Genomic DNA, 18694 nt, shown 5'->3' with positions numbered 1-18694 from the left:
GTCGTCCACCACCTACTGCATATGTGTGTGTGCGTGTGTACACACGTATTCTGCGTGCGTGCGGCGGCGACGACGACGACGTTCGCGAGGAGCTAAGGTTATAACTCCAAACAATTTAATTAAAATTATCTGTGACCAGACCATAAGAGACGCTAACGAGGCATCCGAAGGCACTGTCCTGTGCCCCCATAAATTACCAGCCTAGCGTAATGCGGCTGCAAGTGCGGTCCGGCTAACCGCAAAAAAAAAAAAAAAAAAAAATTACTTAAGATAATCTTAAATTAATTAAAAGAAATCGTGGTGTGTAAGCAACTAACTACTGGGCACATCAACAACTACGACAAGTTTTGCTACCAGCGGAATATCTGATCACTGCAGAATGTTAACCCATTTCAGGCTGTGTTTTAATTAATTTTAGGTGGGCCGATCCCGGCGGTACTGCAATGCCGGGCCAACCCGCTACAGAGGTGGAGCAAGCCCCTAGCACTCCGTCAGAAGCCAAAAATGAGTTTAATATTCTGGTCGTGTGATGCAGGACGTATCAGATATTAAGCTGATAAGAACAGATACTACACTTTTTTTCCCTCCTACCTCCCCTATAGCCCTACCTTTTCCTCTCCAAAAATGCCGCCATCCTCTAGTGTCGACGCAGCACGTAAAGCAGGGTGTTGTTAGTAGCAAGACTTATTGCCATAAACCGAAAATAAAAGCGGAGGCATACTCTGCTATGCCTCAGGGGGCGACGACACACTACTCAGAAACACACCTCCCTCTGCAGGTGTGAGGCAAGTGATGATTTTAAAAACTAAATAGAAAGAAATAAATAAAGACAGAAATGAAGGCAAAATAAAAAAAAATCAGCGACGCAGCACACTCAAACGAACTGGCGAGATAATCCCATCGCCCATAGAATTAACAAAGTAATAATCCTCTAAGATAGATTATGCGTTTTCCAATTTTCCAATAATTTTTCATACAAGGTTCACACAATTCGCATGTTAAAAATTTCCATATTATCAGTATCACAGAACAGTCTACTCTAGTAATGCCCAGAAGGCCAATATCAAATCTGGGGTATGGGTAAGTCAAGGGTAGTTTGAAAGTCGGAGTGACAAAGATCCAGGGGTACACTCAGGCAATTCTTATATGAGGTGCCTTAGTTAGCCAGGAACACCTTTTGATAAGCATGAACCATTGCAACTTTAAGAAATCTTGCAAAAGTAATGGTATATTTCCGGTCAGATTCCGCCAGGCGATGCTGGCTCCAAAGGTAGTCCATGAAAGAGACAGCATCTGCGAGGCAAAGGTCATAGATCGTGAAAATGGTTTGGCCCAAGAGACACACCATTGCGTTACGTCGTGTTCGGGGGTTGGTCTGAATACCAGGGTTAAGGAACCAGTCGACTGACACATAGTCCAGTGTAGTCCCACCGATCAGCGTTAATAGCACACGTGCAAGGTCCCACACTTCTGTGACGTGAGGGCATAGGAGACGATGCTCTCTGGTGTCTACGTCACCACATTGGCCGCAAGCAGCCGAGGGCCATAGGAGGATGGGCGCCAGGCGATGATTAGTGGGTATTAAATTGTTTACAACGCGATACCATAGCGCTGAAACTTCTGTGGGAAGGGCTAGGTGGTTGATATTAGCCCAAGCGTGGTGCCAGATGACCGACGGTCGTCTGTCCTCCAATTTGTGTGGTGTGAGCTGGCCTCGAAGCGCCTAGTAAAGGCGCTTCGATGTGCGTGCCTTGTCGGTGGCCACTGCTAGGATGTAACTTTGATTGAGGTGATAGTCCTTGACTGTCGTCATCCGGAATGGAATATGTGTCAAGCATACTGGTGCACGCGCCGATTGTAGGCGATAACGGTCGAAAAGCACCGCTGTTGTCCCACCTGGGTCAATCTCACGCAAAGTGGCGATACGGTGAATCAGGATTGCCGCACATTTGTGGGGAAAGTCAATGAGTCCAAGGCGACTATCGACTTTTGCAGTGTACAAGTCTGTGCATCAACTTTGAATAGTGCACGCCGCCACAATAGGCAATATACTGTTTGTGAGATGGCTCTGCTGGTTTGTTTCGGTAGCGTAAGGAGTTGTGCTACATACCATGCCCGTGATAGGATGTAAGTATTAATCAGTTGGATTCGTTGATGGAGGTCGAGTCGTTGATCAGTGTGACTCACGCAAAGTCCTCTGATGCGCGTGAGAATCCGCCTGCACGTGAGTGTTAACATGCGCTGTGGACAGGCCGTCACCTCAAGACCCAAGATACGTTGTTCCCCTACAATCCGGTAGCATGGGCGTTCGATGGTCAATGATCGTGGTCCTAGTGGGATTAGCACCATTTTGTTGGATTTTAACATGGCACCGGATGCTCGTTCATAAACGTGGAGGACTCGGCGAACCGAATCGATGTCCCTGGCGTTTGCTACAAACACACCTACACCATCCGCCTACGCCACACTGCGGAAGGTGACGCCTGGGAAAGGAACACCATCGACCATCCGTCCGATGTCACGCAGCATGGGGTACAGCGCCAAAGCGATAAAATACACTGACAAGGGACACCCTTGTCGAACTGATCGTCTGATGGGAATTGGTCGTGATCTGCAACCGTTCACAATGATTGTGGAATTTGCTCCATCCAAGAAGTGCCGGATGACTCTTATGAAGTGCTCCCCGAAACCCATGCGCTACATAACGGCCAGCAGGTAGGATGGGAGACCCTATCGGAGGCACCGGCGAAATCTAGGGATCAATTGCAGCCGGGGTTCGAGCGTCGGCGGTGGGTGAGTAAGACAGCATCACGGTATATAGAAGCAGCGGTGAAGGTGGTTCGATTCGAAACGCCACATGATTGAGTGGGACAAAGTACCTTATTCATTCCCTGTTTAAGACGTGAAGCCACACTTCGTGCCACCAACTTATAATCAGTGTTAAGAACGGTGATGGGACGTACGTCTTTAGCCCATCAGTGACCTGTGACCTTTGGATTAAAGCCAATACGTACAGCTAGAAAATCGGCGGGTAGCTCGCAACCAGCAAAAATCTCCTCGCACATTTTGCAGAAGCGGTCTCCTAACAGGCCGGAAAACCTAGCACTTCGATTAGTGCTGGAATGGCACAATCGAAGGGCGGTATCCTTGCGGAGTACCGCCAGAGATGAAAAAGCGCAGTGTCAGGGCCTAAATGCTTGCAGCGTGTGCGTTCCACATGAGGGAGTGACATACGGTGGTGCGGGCTGATATGGCAACAGGCGACCGTCGAAAACATCGCAAAAGCAAGTGCCGGAAGGAACGACAATATACGAGAGCACTCGTCAACAGCCCAGTACTACCCTCCATGTCGAGGAGTAAACTGCGACTCCTATTTGAACGCCGCTAGCTGCCAGGGCAGTGGAGAAGCCGTGAGGCCGCCCCACAGCAGCGTCAGGCCGGTGCGAGCTATACTGGCGCGAGCTACACCTAGCCGAGTGCTTACGTCGTCCACCACCTACTGCATATGTGTGTGTGCGTGTGTACACACGTATTCTGCGTGCGTGCGGCGGCGACGACGACGACGTTCGCGAGGAGCTAAGGTTATAACTCCAAACAATTTAATTAAAATTATCTGTGACCAGACCATAAGAGACGCTAACGAGGCATCCGAAGGCACTGTCCTGTGCCCCCATAAATTACCAGCCTAGCGTAATGCGGCTGCAAGTGCGGTCCGGCTAACCGCAAAAAAAAAAAAAAAAAAAAATTACTTAAGATAATCTTAAATTAATTAAAAGAAATCGTGGTGTGTAAGCAACTAACTACTGGGCACATCAACAACTACGACAAGTTTTGCTACCAGCGGAATATCTGATCACTGCAGAATGTTAACCCATTTCAGGCTGTGTTTTAATTAATTTTAGGTGGGCCGATCCCGGCGGTACTGCAATGCCGGGCCAACCCGCGACAGAGGTGGAGCAAGCCCCTAGCACTCCGTCAGAAGCCAAAAATGAGTTTAATATTCTGGTCGTGTGATGCAGGACGTATCAGATATTAAGCTGATAAGAACAGATACTACACTTTTTTTCCCTCCTACCTCCCCTATAGCCCTACCTTTTCCTCTCCAAAAATGCCGCCATCCTCTAGTGTCGACGCAGCACGTAAAGCAGGGTGTTGTTAGTAGCAAGACTTATTGCCATAAACCGAAAATAAAAGCGGAGGCATACTCTGCTGTGCCTCAGGGGGCGACGACACACTACTCAGAAACACACCTCCCTCTGCAGGTGTGAGGCAAGTGATGATTTTAAAAACTAAATAGAAAGAAATAAATAAAGACAGAAATGAAGGCAAAATAAAAAAAAAACAGCGACGCAGCACACTCAAACGAACTGGCGAGATAATCCCATCGCCCATAGAATTAACAAAGTAATAATCCTCTAAGATAGATTATGCGTTTTCCAATTTTCCAATAATTTTTCATACAAGGTTCACACAATTCGCATGTTACCAATTTCCATATTATCAGTATCACAGAACAGTCTACTCTAGTGATGCCCAGAAGGCCAATATCAAATCTGGGGTATGGGTAAGTCAAGGGTAGTTTGAAAGTCCGAGTGACAAAGATCCAGGGGTACACTCAGGCATTTCTTATATGAGGTGCCTTAGTTTGCCCGGAACACCTTTTGATAACCATGAACCATTGCAACTTTAAGAAATCTTGCAAAAGTAATGGTATATTTCCGGTCAGATTCCGCCAGGCGATGCTGGCTCCAAAGGTAGTCCATGAAAGAGACAGCATCTGCGAGGCAAAGGTCATAGATCGTGAAAATGGTTTGGCCCAAGAGACACACCATTGCGTTACGTCGTGTTCGGGGGTTGGTCTGAATACCAGGGTTAAGGAACCAGTCGACTGACACATAGTCCAGTGTAGTCCCACCGATCAGCGTTAATAGCACACGTGCAAGGTCCCACACTTCTGTGACGTGAGGGCATAGGAGACGATGCTCTCTGGTGTCTACGTCACCACATTGGCCGCAAGCAGCCGAGGGCCATAGGAGGATGGGCGCCAGGCGATGATTAGTGGGTATTAAATTGTTTACAACGCGATACCATAGCGCTGAAACTTCTGTGGGAAGGGCTAGGTGGTTGATATTAGCCCAAGCGTGGTGCCAGATGACCGACGGTCGTCTGTCCTCCAATTTGTGTGGTGTGAGCTGGCCTCGAAGCGCCTAGTAAAGGCGCTTCGATGTGCGTGCCTTGTCGGTGGCCACTGCTAGGATGTAACTTTGATTGAGGTGATAGTCCTTGACTGTCGTCATCCGGAATGGAATATGTGTCAAGCATACTGGTGCACGCGCCGATTGTAGGCGATAACGGTCGAAAAGCACCGCTGTTGTCCCACCTGGGTCAATCTCACGCAAAGTGGCGATACGGTGAATCAGGATTGCCGCACATTTGTGGGGAAAGTCAATGAGTCCAAGGCGACTATCGACTTTTGGCAGTGTACAAGTCTGTGCATCAACTTTGAATAGTGCACGCCGCCACAATAGGCAATATACTGTTTGTGAGATGGCTCTGCTGGTTTGTTTCGGTAGCGTAAGGAGTTGTGCTACATACCATGCCCGTGATAGGATGTAAGTATTAATCAGTTGGATTCGTTGATGGAGGTCGAGTCGTTGATCAGTGTGACTCACGCAAAGTCCTCTGATGCGCGTGAGAATCCGCCTGCACGTGAGTGTTAACATGCGCTGTGGACAGGCAGTCACCTCAAGACCCAAGATACGTTGTTCCCCTACAATCCGGTAGCATGGGCGTTCGATGGTCAATGATCGTGGTCCCAGTGGGATTAGCACCATTTTGTTGGATTTTAACATGGCACCGGATGCTCGTTCATAAACGTGGAGGACTCGGCGAACCGAATCGATGTCCCTGGCGTTTGCTACAAACACACCTACACCATCCGCCTACGCCACACTGCGGAAGGTGACGCCTGGGAAAGGAACACCATCGACCATCCGTCCGATGTCACGCAGCATGGGGTACAGCGCCAAAGCGATAAAATACACTGACAAGGGACACCCTTGTCGAACTGATCGTCTGATGGGAATTGGTCGTGATCTGCAACCGTCCACAATGATTGTGGAATTTGCTCCATCCAAGAAGTGCCGGATGACTCTTATGAAGTGCTCCCCGAAACCCATCCGCTACATAACGGCCAGCAGGTAGGATGGGAGACCCTATCGGAGGCACCGGCGAAATCTAGGGATCAATTGCAGCCGGGGTTCGAGCGTCGGCGGTGGGTGTGTAAGACAGCATCACGGTATGTAGAAGCAGCGGTGAAGGTGGTTCGATTCGAAACGCCACATGATTGAGTGGGACAAAGTACCTTATTCATTCCCTGTTTAAGACGTGAAGCCACACTTCGTGCCACCAACTTATAATCAGTGTTAAGAACGGTGATGGGACGTACGTCTTTAGCCCATCAGTGACCTGTGACCTTTGGATTAAAGCCAATACGTACAGCTAGAAAATCGGCGGGTAGCTCGCAACCAGCAAAAATCTCCTCGCACATTTTGCAGAAGCGGTCTCCTAACAGGCCGGAAAACCTAGCACTTCGATTAGTGCTGGAATGGCACAATCGAAGGGCGGTATCCTTGCGGAGTACCGCCAGAGATGAAAAACCGCAGTGTCAGGGCCTAAATGCTTGCAGCGTGTGCGTTCCACATGAGGGAGTGACATACGGTGGTGCGGGCTGATATGGCAACAGGCGACCGTCGAAAACATCGCAAAAGCAAGTGCCGGAAGGAACGACAATATACGAGAGCACTCGTCAACAGCCCAGTACTACCCTCCATGTCGAGGAGTAAACTGCGACTCCTATTTGAACGCCGCTAGCTGCCAGGGCAGTGGAGAAGCCGTGAGGCCGCCCCACAGCAGCGTCAGGCCGGTGCGAGCTATACTGGCGCGAGCTACACCTAGCCGACTGCTTACGTCGTCCACCACCTACTGCATATGTGTGTGTGCGTGTGTACACACGTATTCTGCGTGCGTGCGGCGGCGACGACGACGACGTTCGCGAGGAGCTAAGGTTATAACTCCAAACAATTTAATTAAAATTATCTGTGACCAGACCATAAGAGACGCTAACGAGGCATCCGAAGGCACTGTCCTGTGCCCCCATAAATTACCAGCCTAGCGTAATGCGGCTGCAAGTGCGGTCCGGCTAACCGCAAAAAAAAAAAAAAAAAAAAAAAATTACTTAAGATAATCTTAAATTAATTAAAAGAAATCGTGGTGTGTAAGCAACTAACTACTGGGCACATCAACAACTACGACAAGTTTTGCTACCAGCGGAATATCTGATCACTGCAGAATGTTAACCCATTTCAGGCTGTGTTTTAATTAATTTTAGGTGGGCCGATCCCGGCGGTACTGCAATGCCGGGCCAACCCGCTACAGAGGTGGAGCAAGCCCCTAGCACTCCGTCAGAAGCCAAAAATGAGTTTAATATTCTGGTCGTGTGATGCAGGACGTATCAGATATTAAGCTGATAAGAACAGATACTACACTTTTTTTCCCTCCTACCTCCCCTATAGCCCTACCTTTTCCTCTCCAAAAATGCCGCCATCCTCTAGTGTCGACGCAGCACGTAAAGCAGGGTGTTGTTAGTAGCAAGACTTATTGCCATAAACCGAAAATAAAAGCGGAGGCATACTCTGCTATGCCTCAGGGGGCGACGACACACTACTCAGAAACACACCTCCCTCTGCAGGTGTGAGGCAAGTGATGATTTTAAAAACTAAATAGAAAGAAATAAATAAAGACAGAAATGAAGGCAAAATAAAAAAAAAACAGCGACGCAGCACACTCAAACGAACTGGCGAGATAATCCCATCGCCCATAGAATTAACAAAGTAATTATCCTCTAAGATAGATTATGCGTTTTCCAATTTTCCAATAATTTTTCATACAAGGTTCACACAATTCGCATGTTACCAATTTCCATATTATCAGTATCACAGGACAGTCTACTCTAGTGATGCCCAGAAGGCCAATATCAAATCTGGGGTATGGGTAAGTCAAGGGTAGTTTGAAAGTCCGAGTGACAAAGATCCAGGGGTACACTCAGGCAATTCTTATACGAGGTGCCTTAGTTAGCCCGGAACACCTTTTGATAACCATGAACCATTGCAACTTTAAGAAATCTTGCAAAAGTAATGGTATATTTCCGGTCAGATTCCGCCAGGCGATGCTGGCTCCAAAGGTAGTCCATGAAAGAGACAGCATCTGCGAGGCAAAGGTCATAGATCGTGAAAATGGTTTGGCCCAAGAGACACACCATTGCGTTACGTCGTGTTCGGGGGTTGGTCTGAATACCAGGGATAAGGAACCAGTCGACTGACACATAGTTTAGTATAGTCCCACCGATCAGCGTTAATAGCACACTTGCAAGGTCCCACACTTCTGTGACGTGAGGGCATAGGAGACGATGCTCTCTGGTGTCTACGTCACCACATCGGCCGCAAGCAGCCGAGGGCCATAGGAGGATGGCCGCCAGGCGATGATTAGTGGGTATTAAATTGTTTACAACGCGATACCATAGCGCTGAAACTTCTGTGGGAAGGGCTAGGTGGTTGATATTAGCCCAAGCGTGGTGCCAGATGACCGACGGTCGTCTGTCCTCCAATTTGTGTGGTGTGAGCTGGCCTCGAAGCGCCTAGTAAAGGCGCTTCGATGTGCGTGCCTTGTCGGTGGCCACTGCTAGGATGTAACTTTGATTGAGGTGATAGTCCTTGACTGTCGTCATCCGGAATGGAATATGTGTCAAGCATACTGGTGCACGCGCCGATTGTAGGCGATAACGGTCGAAAAGCACCGCTGTTGTCCCACCTGGGTCAATCTCACGCAAAGTGGCGATACGGTGAATCAGGATTGCCGCACATTTGTGGGGAAAGTCAATGAGTCCAAGGCGACTATCGACTTTTGGCAGTGTACAAGTCTGTGCATCAACTTTGAATAGTGCACGCCGCCACAATAGGCAATATACTGTTTGTGAGATGGCTCTGCTGGTTTGTTTCGGTAGCGTAAGGAGTTGTGCTACATACCATGCCCGTGATAGGATGTAAGTATTAATCAGTTGGATTCGTTGATGGAGGTCGAGTCGTTGATCAGTGTGACTCACGCAAAGTCCTCTGATGCGCGTGAGAATCCGCCTGCACGTGAGTGTTAACATGCGCTGTGGACAGGCAGTCACCTCAAGACCCAAGATACGTTGTTCCCCTACAATCCGGTAGCATGCGCGTTCGATGGTCAATGATCGTGGTCCTAGTGGGATTAGCACCATTTTGTTGGATTTTAACATGGCACCGGATGCTCGTTCATAAACGTGGAGGACTCGGCGAACCGAATCGATGTCCCTGGCGTTTGCTACAAACACACCTACACCATCCGCCTACGCCACACTGCGGAAGGTGACGCCTGGGAAAGGAACACCATCGACCATCCGTCCGATGTCACGCAGCATGGGGTACAGCGCCTAAGCGATAAAATACACTGACAAGGGACACCCTTGTCGAACTGATCGTCTGATGGGAATTGGTCGTGATCTGCAACCGTTCACAATGATTGTGGAATTTGCTCCATCCAAGAAGTGCCGGATGACTCTTATGAAGTGCTCCCCGAAACCCATCCGCTACATAACGGCCAGCAGGTAGGATGGGAGACCCTATCGGAGGCACCGGCGAAATCTAGGGATCAATTGCAGCCGGGGTTCGAGCGTCGGCGGTGGGTGAGTAAGACAGCATCACGGTATATAGAAGCAGCGGTGAAGGTGGTTCGATTCGAAACGCCACATGATTGAGTGGGACAAAGTACCTTATTCATTCCCTGTTTAAGACGTGAAGCCACACTTCGTGCCACCAACTTATAATCAGTGTTAAGAACGGTGATGGGACGTACGTCTTTAGCCCATCAGTGACCTGTGACCTTTGGATTAAAGCCAATACGTACAGCTAGAAAATCGGCGGGTAGCTCGCAACCAGCAAAAATCTCCTCGCACATTTTGCAGAAGCGGTCTCCTAACAGGCCGGAAAACCTAGCACTTCGATTAGTGCTGGAATGGCACAATCGAAGGGCGGTATCCTTGCGGAGTACCGCCAGAGATGAAAAACCGCAGTGTCAGGGCCTAAATGCTTGCAGCGTGTGCGTTCCACATGAGGGAGTGACATACGGTGGTGCAGGCTGATATGGCAACAGGCGACCGTCGAAAACATCGCAAAAGCAAGTGCCGGAAGGAACGACAATATACGAGAGCACTCGTCAACAGCCCAGTACTACCCTCCATGTCGAGGAGTAAACTGCGACTCCTATTTGAACGCCGCTAGCTGCCAGGGCAGTGGAGAAGCCGTGAGGCCGCCCCACAGCAGCGTCAGGCCGGTGCGAGCTATACTGGCGCGAGCTACACCTAGCCGACTGCTTACGTCGTCCACCACCTACTGCATATGTGTGTGTGCGTGTGTACACACGTATTCTGCGTGCGTGCGGCGGCGACGACGACGACGTTCGCGAGGAGCTAAGGTTATAACTCCAAACAATTTAATTAAAATTATCTGTGACCAGACCATAAGAGACGCTAACGAGGCATCCGAAGGCACTGTCCTGTGCCCCCATAAATTACCAGCCTAGCGTAATGCGGCTGCAAGTGCGGTCCGGCTAACCGCAAAAAAAAAAAAAAAAAAAAAAATTACTTAAGATAATCTTAAATTAATTAAAAGAAATCGTGGTGTGTAAGCAACTAACTACTGGGCACATCAACAACTACGACAAGTTTTGCTACCAGCGGAATATCTGATCACTGCAGAATGTTAACCCATTTCAGGCTGTGTTTTAATTAATTTTAGGTGGGCCGATCCCGGCGGTACTGCAATGCCGGGCCAACCCGCTACAGAGGTGGAGCAAGCCCCTAGCACTCCGTCAGAAGCCAAAAATGAGTTTAATATTCTGGTCGTGTGATGCAGGACGTATCAGATATTAAGCTGATAAGAACAGATACTACACTTTTTTTCCCTCCTACCTCCCCTATAGCCCTACCTTTTCCTCTCCAAAAATGCCGCCACCCTCTAGTGTCGACGCAGCACGTAAAGCAGGGTGTTGTTAGTAGCAAGACTTATTGCCATAAACCGAAAATAAAAGCGGAGGCATACTCTGCTATGCCTCAGGGGGCGACGACACACTACTCAGAAACACACCTCCCTCTGCAGGTGTGAGGCAAGTGATGATTTTAAAAACTAAATAGAAAGAAATAAATAAAGACAGAAATGAAGGCAAAATAAAAAAAAAAACAGCGACGCAGCACACTCAAACGAACTGGCGAGATAATCCCATCGCCCATAGAATTAACAAAGTAATAATCCTCTAAGATAGATTATGCGTTTTCCAATTTTCCAATAATTTTTCATACAAGGTTCACACAATTCGCATGTTACCAATTTCCATATTATCAGTATCACAGGACAGTCTACTCTAGTGATGCCCAGAAGGCCAATATCAAATCTGGGGTATGGGTAAGTCAAGGGTAGTTTGAAAGTCCGAGTGACAAAGATCCAGGGGTACACTCAGGCAATTCTTATACGAGGTGCCTTAGTTAGCCCGGAACACCTTTTGATAACCATGAACCATTGCAACTTTAAGAAATCTTGCAAAAGTAATGGTATATTTCCGGTCAGATTCCGCCAGGCGATGCTGGCTCCAAAGGTAGTCCATGAAAGAGACAGCATCTGCGAGGCAAAGGTCATAGATCGTGAAAATGGTTTGGCCCAAGAGACACACCATTGCGTTACGTCGTGTTCGGGGGTTGGTCTGAATACCAGGGATAAGGAACCAGTCGACTGACACATAGTTTAGTGTAGTCCCACCGATCAGCGTTAATAGCACACGTGCAAGGTCCCACACTTCTGTGACGTGAGGGCATAGGAGACGATGCTCTCTGGTGTCTACGTCACCACATCGGCCGCAAGCAGCCGAGGGCCATAGGAGGATGGCCGCCAGGCGATGATTAGTGGGTATTAAATTGTTTACAACGCGATACCATAGCGCTGAAACTTCTGTGGGAAGGGCTAGGTGGTTGATATTAGCCCAAGCGTGGTGCCAGATGACCGACGGTCGTCTGTCCTCCAATTTGTGTGGTGTGAGCTGGCCTCGAAGCGCCTAGTAAAGGCGCTTCGATGTGCGTACCTTGTCGGTGGCCACTGCTAGGATGTAACTTTGATTGAGGTGATAGTCCTTGACTGTCGTCATCCGGAATGGAATATGTGTCAAGCATACTGGTGCACGCGCCGATTGTAGGCGATAACGGTCGAAAAGCACCGCTGTTGTCCCACCTGGGTCAATCTCACGCAAAGTGGCGATACGGTGAATCAGGATTGCCGCACATTTGTGGGGAAAGTCAATGAGTCCAAGGCGACTATCGACTTTTGGCAGTGTACAAGTCTGTGCATCAACTTTGAATAGTGCACGCCGCCACAATAGGCAATATACTGTTTGTGAGATGGCTCTGCTGGTTTGTTTCGGTAGCGTAAGGAGTTGTGCTACATACCACGCCCGTGATAGGATGTAAGTATTAATCAGTTGGATTCGTTGATGGAGGTCGAGTCGTTGATCAGTGTGACTCACGCAAAGTCCTCTGATGCGCGTGAGAATCCGCCTGCACGTGAGTGTTAACATGCGCTGTGGACAGGCAGTCACCTCAAGACCCAAGATACGTTGTTCCCCTACAATCCGGTAGCATGCGCGTTCGATGGTCAATGATCGTGGTCCTAGTGGGATTAGCACCATTTTGTTGGATTTTAACATGGCACCGGATGCTCGTTCATAAACGTGGAGGACTCGGCGAACCGAATCGATGTCCCTGGCGTTTGCTACAAACACACCTACACCATCCGCCTACGCCACACTGCGGAAGGTGACGCCTGGGAAAGGAACACCATCGACCATCCGTCCGATGTCACGCAGCATGGGGTACAGCGCCTAAGCGATAAAATACACTGACAAGGGACACCCTTGTCGAACTGATCGTCTGATGGGAATTGGTCGTGATCTGCAACCGTTCACAATGATTGTGGAATTTGCTCCATCCAAGAAGTGCCGGATGACTCTTATGAAGTGCTCCCCGAAACCCATCCGCTACATAACGGCCAGCAGGTAGGATGGGAGACCCTATCGGAGGCACCGGCGAAATCTAGGGATCAATTGCAGCCGGGGTTCGAGCGTCGGCGGTGGGTGAGTAAGACAGCATCACGGTATATAGAAGCAGCGGTGAAGGTGGTTCGATTCGAAACGCCACATGATTGAGTGGGACAAAGTACCTTATTCATTCCCTGTTTAAGACGTGAAGCCACACTTCGTGCCACCAACTTATAATCAGTGTTAAGAACGGTGATGGGACGTACGTCTTTAGCCCATCAGTGACCTGTGACCTTTGGATTAAAGCCAATACGTACAGCTAGAAAATCGGCGGGTAGCTCGCAACCAGCAAAAATCTCCTCGCACATTTTGCAGAAGCGGTCTCCTAACAGGCCGGAAAACCTAGCACTTCGATTAGTGCTGGAATGGCACAATCGAAGGGCGGTATCCTTGCGGAGTACCGCCAGAGATGAAAAACCGCAGTGTCAGGGCCTAAATGCTTGCAGCGTGTGCGTTCCACATGAGGGAGTGACATACGGTGGTGCAGGCTGATATGGCAACAGGCGACCGTCGAAAACATCGCAAAAGCAAGTGCCGGAAGGAACGACAATATACGAGAGCACTCGTCAACAGCCCAGTACTACCCTCCATGTCGAGGAGTAAACTGCGACTCCTATTTGAACGCCGCTAGCTGCCAGGGCAGTGGAGAAGCCGTGAGGCCGCCCCACAGCAGCGTCAGGCCGGTGCGAGCTATACTGGCGCGAGCTACACCTAGCCGAGTGCTTACGTCGTCCACCACCTACTGCATATGTGTGTGTGCGTGTGTACACACGTATTCTGCGTGCGTGCGGCGGCGACGACGACGACGTTCGCGAGGAGCTAAGGTTATAACTCCAAACAATTTAATTAAAATTATCTGTGACCAGACCATAAGAGACGCTAACGAGGCATCCGAAGGCACTGTCCTGTGCCCCCATAAATTACCAGCCTAGCGTAATGCGGCTGCAAGTGCGGTCCGGCTAACCGCAAAAAAAAAAAAAAAAAAAAAATTACTTAAGATAATCTTAAATTAATTAAAAGAAATCGTGGTGTGTAAGCAACTAACTACTGGGCACATCAACAACTACGACAAGTTTTGCTACCAGCGGAATATCTGATCACTGCAGAATGTTAACCCATTTCAGGCTGTGTTTTAATTAATTTTAGGTGGGCCGATCCCGGCGGTACTGCAATGCCGGGCCAACCCGCTACAGAGGTGGAGCAAGCCCCTAGCACTCCGTCAGAAGCCAAAAATGAGTTTAATATTCTGGTCGTGTGATGCAGGACGTATCAGATATTAAGCTGATAAGAACAGATACTACACTTTTTTTCCCTCCTACCTCCCCTATAGCCCTACCTTTTCCTCTCCAAAAATGCCGCCACCCTCTAGTGTCGACGCAGCACGTAAAGCAGGGTGTTGTTAGTAGCAAGACTTATTGCCATAAACCGAAAATAAAAGCGGAGGCATACTCTGCTGTGCCTCAGGGGGCGACGACACACTACTCAGAAACACACCTCCCTCTGCAGGTGTGAGGCAAGTGATGATTTTAAAAACTAAATAGAAAGAAATAAATAAAGACAGAAATGAAGGCAAAATAAAAAAAAAACAGCGACGCAGCACACTCAAACGAACTGGCGAGATAATCCCATCGCCCATAGAATTAACAAAGTAATAATCCTCTAAGATAGATTATGCGTTTTCCAATTTTCCAATAATTTTTCATACAAGGTTCACACAATTCGCATGTTACCAATTTCCATATTATCAGTATCACAGAACAGTCTACTCTAGTGATGCCCAGAAGGCCAATATCAAATCTGGGGTATGGGTAAGTCAAGGGTAGTTTGAAAGTCCGAGTGACAAAGATCCAGGGGTACACTCAGGCAATTCTTATATGAGGTGCCTTAGTTAGCCCGGAACACCTTTTGATAACCATGAACCATTGCAACTTTAAGAAATCTTGCAAAAGTAATGGTATATTTCCGGTCAGATTCCGCCAGGCGATGCTGGCTCCAAAGGTAGTCCATGAAAGAGACAGCATCTGCGAGGCAAAGGTCATAGATCGTGAAAATGGTTTGGCCCAAGAGACACACCATTGCGTTACGTCGTGTTCGGGGGTTGGTCTGAATACCAGGGTTAAGGAACCAGTCGACTGACACATAGTCCAGTGTAGTCCCACCGATCAGCGTTAATAGCACACGTGCAAGGTCCCACACTTCTGTGACGTGAGGGCATAGGAGACGATGCTCTCTGGTGTCTACGTCACCACATTGGCCGCAAGCAGCCGAGGGCCATAGGAGGATGGGCGCCAGGCGATGATTAGTGGGTATTAAATTGTTTACAACGCGATACCATAGCGCTGAAACTTCTGTGGGAAGGGCTAGGTGGTTGATATTAGCCCAAGCGTGGTGCCAGATGACCGACGGTCGTCTGTCCTCCAATTTGTGTGGTGTGAGCTGGCCTCGAAGCGCCTAGTAAAGGCGCTTCGATGTGCGTGCCTTGTCGGTGGCCACTGCTAGGATGTAACTTTGATTGAGGTGATAGTCCTTGACTGTCGTCATCCGGAATGGAATATGTGTCAAGCATACTGGTGCACGCGCCGATTGTAGGCGATAACGGTCGAAAAGCACCGCTGTTGTCCCACCTGGGTCAATCTCACGCAAAGTGGCGATACGGTGAATCAGGATTGCCGCACATTTGTGGGGAAAGTCAATGAGTCCAAGGCGACTATCGACTTTTGGCAGTGTACAAGTCTGTGCATCAACTTTGAATAGTGCACGCCGCCACAATAGGCAATATACTGTTTGTGAGATGGCTCTGCTGGTTTGTTTCGGTAGCGTAAGGAGTTGTGCTACATACCATGCCCGTGATAGGATGTAAGTATTAATCAGTTGGATTCGTTGATGGAGGTCGAGTCGTTGATCAGTGTGACTCACGCAAAGTCCTCTGATGCGCGTGAGAATCCGCCTGCACGTGAGTGTTAACATGCGCTGTGGACAGGCAGTCACCTCAAGACCCAAGATACGTTGTTCCCCTACAATCCGGTAGCATGGGCGTTCGATGGTCAATGATCGTGGTCCTAGTGGGATTAGCACCATTTTGTTGGATTCTAACATGGCACCGGATGCTCGTTCATAAACGTGGAGGACTCGGCGAACCGAATCGATGTCCCTGGCGTTTGCTACAAACACACCTACACCATCCGCCTACGCCACACTGAGGAAGGTGACGCCTGGGAAAGGAACACCATCGACCATCCGTCCGATGTCACGCAGCATGGGGTACAGCGCCAAAGCGATAAAATACACTGACAAGGGACACCCTTGTCGAACTGATCGTCTGATGGGAATTGGTCGTGATCTGCAACCGTTCACAATGATTGTGGAATTTGCTCCATCCAAGAAGTGCCGGATGACTCTTATGAAGTGCTCCCCGAAACCCATCCGCTACATAACGGCCAGCAGGTAGGATGGGAGACCCTATCGGAGGCACCGGCGAAATCTAGGGATCAATTGCAGCCGGGGTTCGAGCGTCGGCGGTGGGTGTGTAAGACAGCATCACGGTATGTAGAAGCAGCGGTGAAGGTGGTTCGATTCGAAACGCCACATGATTGAGTGGGACAAAGTACCTTATTCATTCCCTGTTTAAGACGTGAAGCCACACTTCGTGCCACCAACTTATAATCAGTGTTAAGAACGGTGATGGGACGTACGTCTTTAGCCCATCAGTGACCTGTGACCTTTGGATTAAAGCCAATACGTACAGCTAGAAAATCGGCGGGTAGCTCGCAACCAGCAAAAATCTCCTCGCACATTTTGCAGAAGCGGTCTCCTAACAGGCCGGAAAACCTAGCACTTCGATTAGTGCTGGAATGGCACAATCGAAGGGCGGTATCCTTGCGGAGTACCGCCAGAGATGAAAAACCGCAGTGTCAGGGCCTAAATGCTTGCAGCGTGTGCGTTCCACATGAGGGAGTGACATACGGTGGTGCGGGCTGATATGGCAACAGGCGACCGTCGAAAACATCGCAAAAGCAAGTGCCGGAAGGAACGACAATATACGAGAGCACTCGTCAACAGCCCAGTACTACCCTCCATGTCGAGGAGTAAACTGCGACTCCTATTTGAACGCCGCTAGCTGCCAGGGCAGTGGAGAAGCCGTGAGGCCGCCCCACAGCAGCGTCAGGCCGGTGCGAGCTATACTGGCGCGAGCTACACCTAGCCGAGTGCTTACGTCGTCCACCACCTACTGCATATGTGTGTGTGCGTGTGTACACACGTATTCTGCGTGCGTGCGGCGGCGACGACGACGACGTTCGCGAGGAGCTAAGGTTATAACTCCAAACAATTTAATTAAAATTATCTGTGACCAGACCATAAGAGACGCTAACGAGGCATCCGAAGGCACTGTCCTGTGCCCCCATAAATTACCAGCCTAGCGTAATGCGGCTGCAAGTGCGGTCCGGCTAACCACAAAAAAAAAAAAAATTACTTAAGATAATCTTAAATTAATTAAAAGAAATCGTGGTGTGTAAGCAACTAACTACTGGGCACATCAACAACTACGACAAGTTTTGCTACCAGCGGAATATCTGATCACTGCAGAATGTTAACCCATTTCAGGCTGTGTTTTAATTAATTTTAGGTGGGCCGATCCCGGCGGTACTGCAATGCCGGGCCAACCCGCTACAGAGGTGGAGCAAGCCCCTAGCACTCCGTCAGAAGCCAAAAATGAGTTTAATATTCTGGTCGTGTGATGCAGGACGTATCAGATATTAAGCTGATAAGAACAGATACTACACTTTTTTTCCCTCCTACCTCCCCTATAGCCCTACCTTTTCCTCTCCAAAAATGCCGCCATCCTCTAGTGTCGACGCAGCACGTAAAGCAGGGTGTTGTTAGTAGCAAGACTTATTGCCATAAACCGAAAATAAAAGCGGAGGCATACTCTGCTATGCCTCAGGGGGCGACGACACACTACTCAGAAACACACCTCCCTCTGCAGGTGTGAGGCAAGTGATGATTTTAAAAACTAAATAGAAAGAAATAAATAAAGACAGAAATGAAGGCAAAATAAAAAAAAAACAGCGACGCAGCACACTCAAACGAACTGGCGAGATAATCCCATCGCCCATAGAATTAACAAAGTAATAATCCTCTAAGATAGATTATGCGTTTTCCAATTTTCCAATAATTTTTCATACAAGGTTCACACAATTCGCATGTTACCAATTTCCATATTATCAGTAACACAGAACAGTCTACTCTAGTGATGCCCAGAAGGCCAATATCAAATCTGGGGTATGGGTAAGTCAAGGGTAGTTTGAAAGTCCGAGTGACAAAGATCCAGGGGTACACTCAGGCAATTCTTATACGAGGAGCCTTAGTTAGCCCGGAACACCTTTTGATAACCATGAACCATTGCAACTTTAAGAAATCTTGCAAAAGTAATGGTATATTTCCGGTCAGATTCCGCCAGGCGATGCTGGCTCCAAAG

At 48.8% G+C, this 18694-nt stretch overlaps 2 non-coding genes and 4 pseudogenes across 2 annotated transcripts; all 6 read right to left on the bottom strand.

Annotated features, from left to right (window-relative positions):
• Nucleotides 1-413: 413 nt before the first annotated feature.
• LOC124719904 lies at nt 414-626 on the bottom strand (annotated as a pseudogene).
• Nucleotides 627-3897: 3271 nt separating this feature from the next.
• Nucleotides 3898-4110, bottom strand: LOC124719148 (annotated as a pseudogene).
• Nucleotides 4111-7385: 3275 nt separating this feature from the next.
• Nucleotides 7386-7598, bottom strand: LOC124719899 (annotated as a pseudogene).
• Nucleotides 7599-10872: 3274 nt separating this feature from the next.
• On the bottom strand, nt 10873-11065 carry LOC124721173. The gene has a single exon (XR_007006286.1). It is a non-coding gene; the product is annotated as a U2 spliceosomal RNA (small nuclear RNA).
• A 3294-nt stretch (nt 11066-14359) lies between these two features.
• Nucleotides 14360-14552, bottom strand: LOC124721167. The gene has a single exon (XR_007006284.1). It is a non-coding gene; the product is annotated as a U2 spliceosomal RNA (small nuclear RNA).
• Nucleotides 14553-17837: 3285 nt separating this feature from the next.
• On the bottom strand, nt 17838-18050 carry LOC124719896 (annotated as a pseudogene).
• Nucleotides 18051-18694: the final 644 nt, after the last annotated feature.

The sequence above is a fragment of the Schistocerca piceifrons genome, chromosome 1 (genome assembly GCF_021461385.2).
Source record: "Schistocerca piceifrons isolate TAMUIC-IGC-003096 chromosome 1, iqSchPice1.1, whole genome shotgun sequence".
NCBI lineage: Eukaryota > Metazoa > Arthropoda > Insecta > Orthoptera > Acrididae > Schistocerca > Schistocerca piceifrons.
This window is presented reverse-complemented; position numbering and strand designations above follow the sequence as displayed.